Source organism: Choloepus didactylus, chromosome X (assembly GCF_015220235.1).
Source record: "Choloepus didactylus isolate mChoDid1 chromosome X, mChoDid1.pri, whole genome shotgun sequence".
In the NCBI taxonomy this organism is placed as follows: Eukaryota; Metazoa; Chordata; class Mammalia; order Pilosa; family Megalonychidae; genus Choloepus; species Choloepus didactylus.
Genome location: NC_051334.1, coordinates 99550432 through 99560598, shown reverse-complemented (window position 1 = coordinate 99560598; position 10167 = coordinate 99550432).

Here is a 10167-nt window from a genome sequence, read left to right as displayed (position 1 = left end):
CAGTTTGAATGTATTATGTCCCCCAAATACCATTATCTTTGATGTAATCTTGTGTGGGTGGACCTATCAGTGTTGATTAGATTGTAATTCTTTGAGGGTTTCTATGGAATGCACCACACCCAGCTGTGGATGATGACTCTGATTGGATAATTGCCATGGAGGTGTTGCTCTGCCCATTCAGGGTGGGTCTAAGTTGATCACTGGAGCCACATAAATGAGCTGACATAACAGAAGGAACCCAGTGCAGCTGTGAGTGATGTTTTGAAGAGGAGCTGCAGCCAAGAGGGACACTTTGAAGAAAGCACAGGAGCTGCAGATGAGAGACAGTTTGAAGACGGCTGTTGAAAGCAGACTCTTGCTCCAGAGAAGCTAAGAGAGGACATATACCCCAAGTGTAACTAAGAGTGGCATTTTTGAGGAACTGCAGCCTAGAGAGGGATGTCCTGGGAGAAAGCCATTTTGAAACCAGGACTTTGGAGCAGATGCCAGCCATGTGCATTCCCAGGTAACAAAGGTTTTCTGGACACCATTGGCCATCCTCCAGTGAAGGTACCTGATTGCTGATGTGTTACCTTGGACACTTTATGGCCTTAAGACTGTAACTGTGTAACCAAATAACCCCCCTTTTATAAAAGCCAATCGATTTCTGGTGTTTTGCATTCCGGCAGCATTAGCAAACTAGAACAGATTTTGGTACCAGGAGTGGGGTGCTTTTGCTGTTGAGTTTGCAAATACCAAACATATTGGAGCAGGTTTTAAATGGATAGGGGGAATATTCTGGAAGAATTGTGAGGAGCTTGATAGAAAAGGCCTAAATGGCTTTGAAGAGACTGTTTGTGGAAATATGGACTCTAAAGATACTTCTGACAATGCCTTGAACGGAAATGATGACTGTGTTGTTGTGAACTGGAAAAAAGGCAATCCTTGTTTTAAAGTGGCAGAGAATTTGGCAAAATTGAGTCCTGGTGTCAGATGGAAGGAAGAATTTGAAAGCAACAACCTGGAATACTTAGCTGAGGAGATCTCCAGACTATGTGTGGAGGATGTACCCTGGCTTCTCCTTGCAGCTTATAGTAAAATGCGAGCAGAGAGAGATAAACTTAGAACTGAACTCTTGGGTTCAAAGAAACCAGAAGCTGATGGCTTGGAAAATTACAGGCTTCCAGGGGGTGGAATTCCAGAAGCTACAGCCCAATGTGAGGATGTAAGCAAACATGGAACCCAGATGCCATTTCAGTACAAGCCAAGATTGGAGATGGAATTATCCAGAAAGGATTTGTGGAAACTCCTATTGTCTGATGGCTTTGACCCCTGTGTGCTTCATGTGAAGCCAACAGAATTTTTGCGAGATCTTTAAAGACAGAGCCATTGCCAGTCTGGACTGGAGGAGACAGACAAGGAACAAACTGAAGGAAAAATTTCTTCAAAGACAGAGTCATGGAGGTTGAGGTCTTGAGTCAAGAGGTCTTGGTCTGAGAGAGCAGAGCAGCCCACATGCATGGAAAGGGTGAGTTTGCCCTGGAAGGTGAGGGCCAGCCTTCCACCTCGATGCTCAGGAAATGTCCTGCCACCCCAAGCCCCAAAGAGGGTGGAGCACATTCCCAGGGGAATGGGGAGAGCCTGGCTGCCACCACACTGTTCTGAAGGGGTTGAGCATGTGCCCCGGAGATGGAAGGGAATCTGGGAGCTGCCCCAATATTTGAGGAGGGTGAGGCCAAGAAGGTGTTCTCCCCAATGTGTGGATATGTTGGAGCACTCACCCAAGCATTTGGAGAGGAAAGAGCTGCCACAAAGACCCTTAGGAAGGGTTAGACTCCCACTCTCTCAAGCCCCAAGGATGCCACGTCATTCTGTTAATGACTTTCAGTCTTTGAAATCTAATGGAGTTTGTCCTGCAGGTTTTAGCAACTGTTTTGGTCCTGTTAACCCTGTTTTCCTCACTGTTTCTCCTTATGGCAATGGGAATGTTTATCCTGTGAATGTCCCTTCTTTGTATATTGGAAGCATATAACTTGTTCTAAGTTCACAGATCCAAAGCTAAAGGATAATTATGCTTTAGGACCTACCACTCCTGTAATTGATTTTGATGGGATCTTGTACTTAACTTTTGTTACTGAAATGATTTAAGTTTTTGTGAAATTGTGATGGGATGAATGTATTTTGTATATGGAAAGATAATGTCATTTTGGCATCCAGGGGGTGGAATGTGCCGGTTTCAATGTATTATGTCTCCAAATGCCATTATCTTTGGTGTAATCTTGTGTGGGTGGACCTATCAGTGTTGTTTAGATTGTAATTCTTTGAGTGTTTCTTTGGAATGTGCCCCACCCAGCTGTGGATGATGACTCTGATTGGATAATTGCCATGGAGGTGTTGCTCCACCCATTCAGGGTGGGTCTAAAGTTGATCACTGGAGCCACATGAATGAGCTGACATAACAGAAGGAACTCAGTGCAGCTGTGAGTGATGTTTTGAAGAGGAGCTACAGCCAAGAGGGACACTTTGAAGAAAGCACAGGAGCTGCAGATGAGAGACAGTTTGAAGATGGCCGTTGAAAGCAGACTCTTGCTCCAGAAAATCTAAGAGAGGACAAATACCCCACGTGCATCTAAGAGTGACATTTTTGAGGAACTGAAGCCTAGAGGGGAACATCCTGGGAGAAAGCCATTTTGAAACCGGAACTTTGGAGCAGACACCAGCCATGTGTTTTCCCAGGTAACAGGTTTTCCGGACACCATTGGCCATCCTCCAGTGAAGGTACCTGATTGCTGATGTGTTACCTTGGACACTTTATGGCCTTAAGACTGTAACTGTGTAACCAAAGAAACCCCTTTTTATAAAAGCCAATGCATTTCTGGTGTTTTGCATTCTGGTGGCATTAGCAAACTATAACAGCCCCTTTCCCTTCTCTTCTCCTTCTGGGACATGCATGATACGTATATTCATGCATTTCATGTTGTCATTCAATTCCCTGAGACCTTGCTTATATTTCTCCATTCTTTTTCCTATCTATTCTTTTGTGTGTAGGATTTCAGGCATCTTGTTCTCCAGTTCCTGAGTGTTTTCTTCTGCTTTGTGAATTCTGCTGTTGTATGTCTACATGGTGTTTCTCATCTCTTGTGCTGAGCCTTTCATTTCCATTGATTCTGCCAGTTGTTTTTTCAAACTTTCAATTTCTGCCATATGTTTGCCCAGTGTTATCTTTATGTCCTTCATCTCTTTGGCCATAACTTCCCTGAACTCTTTGATTTGGTTTTTGATTTGATTTACCATATTTCTTTGAAAATCTTTAATTGACTGTTCCATTGAAGTGAAAAAATATCCCAACTGTATCTTGCTTGAGGTGTAAGTTTGTTCCTTTGACTGGTCCATATCTCTGCTCTTCCCAGTGTAGTTTTAGTCCTCTGTTGTCTAGGCATCTGGCTACCCCATTATGTCAAGCAGATTTTCCCAGAGCAGAGGGCTTTAGATCTCAGAATGTGGTTATATTGTTTCAATTCTCCCTAAGGGTGTGTCTTAGAGTTTGCTGAAGGAGGGGCAGGCTTTAAGCTGGGCCCAACCTCCTTCCTCTTAGGGAAGATATACCCCTAGGGAACTATCTTCTGCATTTCAATTGTTTCTTTGTCTCTCTGGCTCTGTCAAGTCCACTCCTGTCTGGGTCAGAGTGCTGTGAACTGAAAATGGTTGAGTTCTTCAAGGCCACTCATGTTGAGAGAGAGAAAAAGGAGAAGAAAGCCCCTCTTCAGATCCCGTCTACAGCCCCCCAATTTCACCCAGCAGTCAAACAGAGCACCTGGTATTCTGGGTTCCCCATACTGGGCTCAGGTGTTTTCCAGCTCTCTAAGGTCAGTCTCTAAAAGTCTCTTTTTTTTTTCTTTTTTAATTAATTTTTTCCCCTCCTTCAGCTGCACTTACTCTCCACTGGTAGTAATCTCAGGGTTATTTGATGATTGTCTATATTTGTGGTTTGCATTCAGCAGTACACATTAGTTAATTAAAACCCCAGTTGGGGCTTGTCTTAGCTATATTCGCTCACTCAGAGAATGCTGCTCTCTCCCACAGGGATGTCCTGTCACTCAGACTGCCATGGGGGGAGGAGGCTCTAAGTACAAGTATGTGGGCATCCCTGTCTTGTTCCTGATCTTAGAGGGAAAGCTTTCAGTCTTTCCCCATTGAGTATGATGTTAACTGTGGGTTTTTCATATATTGCCTTTATCATATTGAGGGAACTCTCTTCTATTCCTAAACTTTGAAGGGTTTTCATCAAGAAAAGATGTTGAATTTTGTCAAACATCTTTTCTGCATTGATTGAGATGATCATGTGGTTCTTCTGCTTTGAGTTTTCAATATGATGTATTTCATTAATTGATTTTCTTGTGTTGAACCAGCCTTGTATACCTGGAGTAAACCCCACCTGGTCGTGGTGTATAATTGTTTTAATGTGCTGCTGGATTTGATTTGTGAGAATTTGTTGAGGATTTCTGCATTGTATTCATCAAAGAGATTGGACTATAATTTTGATATTTTGTAGTATATTTGACTTTGGTATTAGGGTGATGTTGGCTTCATAGAGTGAGTTAAGTAGATTTCCCTCCTCTTCAAATTTTTTGAAGAGTTTTAGAAGGATTGGTACTGTTTGTTTCGTGAATGCTTGGTAGAACTTAATGTGAAGACACCTGGTCCTGGGCTTTTCTTTTTTGGGAGGTTTTTGATGACTTGCTCAATCTCTTTACTTGTGATTGATTTGTTGAAGTCATCTACTTCATCTTGAGTCAATGCTGGATTTTATGCTTTTCTAATTAGTTGTCCATTTTGTCTAAGTTGTCTAATTTATTAGCATATAGTTGTTTGTAACATCTTATTTTGTCCATTTTTTTTTTTCTGCTTGGTCAGTAGTTATGTCCCCTTTCTCATTTCTGATTTCATTTATTTGCATCTGCTCTCTTTTTTTGTTAGTCTAGATAGGGGTCCATCAATTTTATTGATTTTCTCAGAGGACCAACTTCTGGTTTTGTTGATTCTCTCTATTGTTTTCCTGTTCTCAGTATCATTTATTTCTGCTCTAATCTTTATTATTTCTTTCCTTCTCTTTGCTTTGGGATTATTTTGCTTTTCTTTCTCTAGTTCCTCCAGGTGAACACGTAATTCCACAATTTTTGCTCTCTCTTCTCTTTTAATGTGGGCATGAAGGGCAATAAATTTCCCTCTCAGCATTGCCTTTGCTGCATCCCATAAGTTTTGATATGTTGTGATTTCATTGTCATTTGTCTCGAGATATTTATTAATTTCTCTTTTAATTTCTTCTTTTACCCACTTTTTTTTCTTAGAGCATGTTGTTTGGCCTCCATATATTTGTGAATTTTGCAATATTCTGTTATTTATTTCAAACTTCATTTCATTGTGATCCAAGATATTGGTTTGCATAATATCAATATTTTTCAATTTGTTGAGACTTGTTTGTGACCCTACTCATGGTCAAGCCTAGAGGATATTCCATGAGCACTGTAGAAAAAAGTGTAACTTGTTGTTGTGGAGTGTAGTGTTTTATAAATGTCTGCCATGTCTAGTTCATTTATCATACAATTCAAAATCTCCATTTCATTATTGACACTCTGTCTAGGTGTTATGTCCATTAATGAGAGCAGTGTATTGAAGTCTCCAACTATTATTGTGGAGGTACATACTTCTTTCAGTGTTCTCACTGTTTCCTCATGAATTTTGGGACACTCTGGCTTGGTGCATAAATATTTATGATGTTCATATTTTCTTGATGAATTGGCTCCATTATTAATATAGTGTCATTCTTTGTCTCTTTTAATTGTTTACTTCTGAAGTCCAGTTTTTCTACTATTATTATAGCTACTCCTACATATTTCTGATTGCTGTTTGTATGGAATAAATATTTCCCACCTTTCACTTTCAGCATATGTTTGTCCCTCTGTCTAAAGTGAGTTTCTTGTAGTCAGCATAAAGATGGGTCCTGTTTTTAATCCATTCTGCCAGTCTGTATCTTTTCATTGGGCAGTTTAATCCATTAACATTTAGTGTTATTACTTTAAAGGCAGTACTTTCTTCTACAATTTTATCTTCTGGATTTTATATGTCATGTCTTATTTTTTCCTCACTCTCCTTTTATACTTCCTGCTAATCTTCATTTATACACTCATCTCCAAAACTCTCTCACCTGCATTTTCCTATCAACATGTAACACTCTCTTAATATTTCTTGTAGTGCCATTCTTTTATTCACAAACTCTCTCAGGGTCTCTTTGTCTTAAAGTATTTTAATATCTCCCTCATTTTGGAAGTACAGTTTTGTCAGATATAGAATTCTTGGTTCGAAATTTTTCTCTTTCAGTATCTTAAATATATCACGCCACTGTCTTCTCATCTTTATGGTTTCTGCAGAGAAATCTGTATATAGTCTTATTGAGTTTCACTTGTATGTGATGGATTGCTTTTCTCTTGCTGCTTTCAGAATTCTCTCTTTGACTTTGACATTGGACAATTGATCAGTAAGTGTCTTGGATTAGATTTATTGGTATCTATTCTGTTTGGGGTATGCTGTAATTCTTGAGCCTATAATTTTCTGTCTTTCACAAGAGTTGGGAAATTTTCAGTGACTGTATCTTCTATTATTCTTTCTGCCCATTTTCCCCTCTCTTCTCCCTCTGGGACACCCATAACACATATATTCACGTGCTTCCTGTTGTCACTCAGTTCCCTAAGACCCTGTTCACATTTTTCCATTCTTTTCACCATCTGTTCTTTTGTGTGTATGAATTCAAATGTCATGTCTTCCAATTTACTGATCATTTCTTCTGCCTGTTGAAATATACTGTTGTATTCCTCCATTGTTTTTTTCATCTCCTGTATTATGCTCTTTGATCCCATAAATTCTGCCATTTGTTTTTCCAACTTTATGAATTCTTCTTTAGGGTCATCCAGTGTCTTCTTTATATCCTTCATCTTTTTTGCTACATCTATCCTCAGTTCACTGACTTGATTTTTTAATTGATTTAGGAGATTTGTTTGAACATCTTTAATTAGTTCTTCCCTCAGTTCTTTGAACTGATTTAGCATTAGTTGTCTTAACTGCTGTATCTTGGTTGAACTCTTGTTTTTTGTTTTTTTTTTGTTTTGTTTTGTTTTTTTTCCTTTAGCTGGCCCATATGTTCATGTTTCCTAATTTTGCTCTGTATCTTAAGCTATCTAGCCGTCTGACTTTCTTGATCAGTTTATTCTGGAGCTTGTTTTTACTCTTTTACCTAGGGTTTTCTTTTTTGTTGGCTTTTTTCTCTAATCTTTTTTGTTCAGTTCAACTCATTCTACACCACTAACAGATTCTATTTAATTGATCATAATGTTTCACCTCTTGTTTTCTGTTTCTTGCCCTGCCTCTATGTAGTCTTTTTGCCTGAGGGTCTCCTCAGATATGGTCAACCCCACTCAGATTTTCCCAGTCCAGAAGGGCCAAGGTCTCAGGAGGAGGATATGGTGTTTCCCTGAGAATGAGGCCCTTCTGTGAAGCCTTTAGATTCTGCACTTTTCCTATCCTGTCCAGCATGTGGCACTTGCCAGTCTGCAGCGCCCCCATCAGTGACTGGAGATGTGGAGCCTTAGGTCTCCTGGTGACCCTGACCCTGTCTGGGGTCTGGCTGACTGAAGTTGGCTTCTGAATTCCAGCCCTTAGTGTCTGAGTTCCCTGAAGGAGGGCTGCCACTCAAGCTTGACCATGTCCCCCTTTTCTTGGGAGAAAGTATGACCTTTAGTAAGTTGTCTCCCCCACTAGACCTTGCTTTGTCTCTCAGAACAATCTTACCTCTGCTCTTGCCTGCACCCATATTGCCAATCTTTGAGGCATTCTGTAATGGGCTACTTAGAATAGTTATTTTTTAAAAAAGAGAAAAAGACAAAAAAAAAGGAAAGAAAAAAGAAATAGAAAGGCCCAGTATAGACTGTTTAAAGAAAAGTACCTTATTCTTATTAGCTCTTCCTACTGGGTAGTTACTCTGAGACATCTTTAATTCTGCCCTTGCAGTTCTGATGGAGTATTGAAATGCACAAAAATAGGGAGTTGGAGTGCAATTGAGGAGTTAACAAGAAACCAGAAAAAACTAGCTTTTCAGAGAAGGGCTCAGGCTGCTGGGGTTTGCATATGTGCCTGATTCTCTTTGAGCCCAGTCCTTCTCCATATTATGTTCACCCCCATCTCCAAAAGTCTCTGTTTTTGTTTTTTCTTTTCTTTTTTTTTTTTTTTTTTTGCTGTTTTTCCTAGCCCTGTCTCCTCTCTGCTGGGTTGATTGCTTTCAGATTCTCCAGTGTCTCTTCTCAGTTTATCTATGGTTGGGGTTTCTCTTCAGCATTCTGAGTTTCTTAATCAGTTCTGCAACTGGGGCTGAGTTGAGCCTCTCTCCTAGCTCCCAGCACCAATGACCCTTCCTCCTGGAAACCAGCCACAAGACTGCCTGGCAGGGAGTACCATGGGACCCCTGACCATAAGAACTTACAGGTTTTGCTGTTCTCTGTTGTTCCACATGCTCAAGACTGTTGCATGATGCATGTCAGATTTCCCTGAAGTGTCTGCTCCACACAGCTCCTGGTTATCTACCAACTGCCCCAGAGGAGTAGCTAAGACCCACACCTTACCACTCCACCATCTGGCCCACCCTCTGATCAGCAAGTTTCTTGGAGTTTATTGGGCTAAATTCTTTTTGGGCTATGCTGTATTTCTTGAGTCTATAGTTTTACGTCTTTCATAAGAGTTAGTAGATTTTCAGTGATTAATTCTTCTAAATTGTTTCTGCCTTTTTACCTTCTCTTTTCCTTCTGGGATGCACATGACACATATATTTGTGTGTCTCATGTTGTTATTCAGCTCCCTGAGACCCTGCTTGTATTTTTCCATTCTTTTCCCTATCTGTTCATTTGTGTGTATGGTTTCAAATGACTTGTCTTCCAGTTCACAGATTTTTCTTCTGTTTCTTGAAATCTACTATTTTATGTCCCAATTGTGTTTTTCAGCTCTTCTATTGTGACTTTAATTCCCATAAGTTCTGCCATTTGTTTTCTCAAGCTTATGGATTCTTCTTTATGGTCATCTAGTTTCTTCTTTATATCCTTCGTCTATTTTCCCACATTTTATTTCAGCTGGTTGATTTGGTTTAAGAGATTTGTTTGAACATCTTTAATTAGTTTTTTTTTTTTTTTTTTTTTTTTTCAATTCCTGTATCTCAGTTTCCTTGGTTGGTGAATATTTTTCTTGTTCCTTTCGTGTGGCTCTTTTTTTTTTTTTTTTTTTTTTGCTGTCTCGGCATCTGATTTTCTTGATTGGATTATTATGGAGCTCATTTTCCCTCTTTTGCCTAGGGTTTTCTTGTTGGTTGTCTTTGTTCTGTCTCTCTTTCTTGGCATTCAGTTAAACATATTCTAAAACTCTAACATAGCTTCTGTTTAGTTGATCAGAATTTTTCACCTCTTGTTTTTCTGGTTCTTGCCCTGCCTCTATGTAATCTTTTAGTGAGAGGGTCTCCCAAGTTATGGTTGATCCCAATCAGATTTTTCCAGTCCACACAGGTCCAGTTCTCAAGAAGAGGGTATGAAGTTACCCTGAGAATGGGATCCTGAAGGTTGTCACATGCTGTTGTGAAGACTGTAGATTCTGTTTTTCTTCTATCCTGTCCATCAGGTGGCACTTGTCATCCCACATATCTCCCCACCAGTGTAAAGAAATGCCACATGTGCATTTAATTCTCTGCAGACCTTGTCCTTGCCAGGGGTGAGGCTGACTCAAGGTAGTTTCTCAGTTCTCTTTAGGAGGACCACCACTTGAGCTGGAACATGTCCCCATTTTCTTGGGACATTATGCTCTTTAGGAAATTGCCTTCCCCCACTAGTTTCATTGTTTATCTCTCAGACCTGTCTTAGCTCTGCCATTGCCTGGGTTCAGAGGCCAGTTGTGAATATGTGAGCATTTCTGAAATAAGATACTCAGAATAGTTATTTCAAAAGAAAGAAGAGGAAAGAAAAAGAAATTCCTTCTTAAGGTCTTCCCCCAGCTCCCAAGTTTTGTCAGTCCTGGTATAGGCTATTTAATATTATGCCTTCTAGGCTATTGTTTCTTTCACCTGAATAGTTACTCTGAGGCAACTTTAATTCTTTCTGTTCC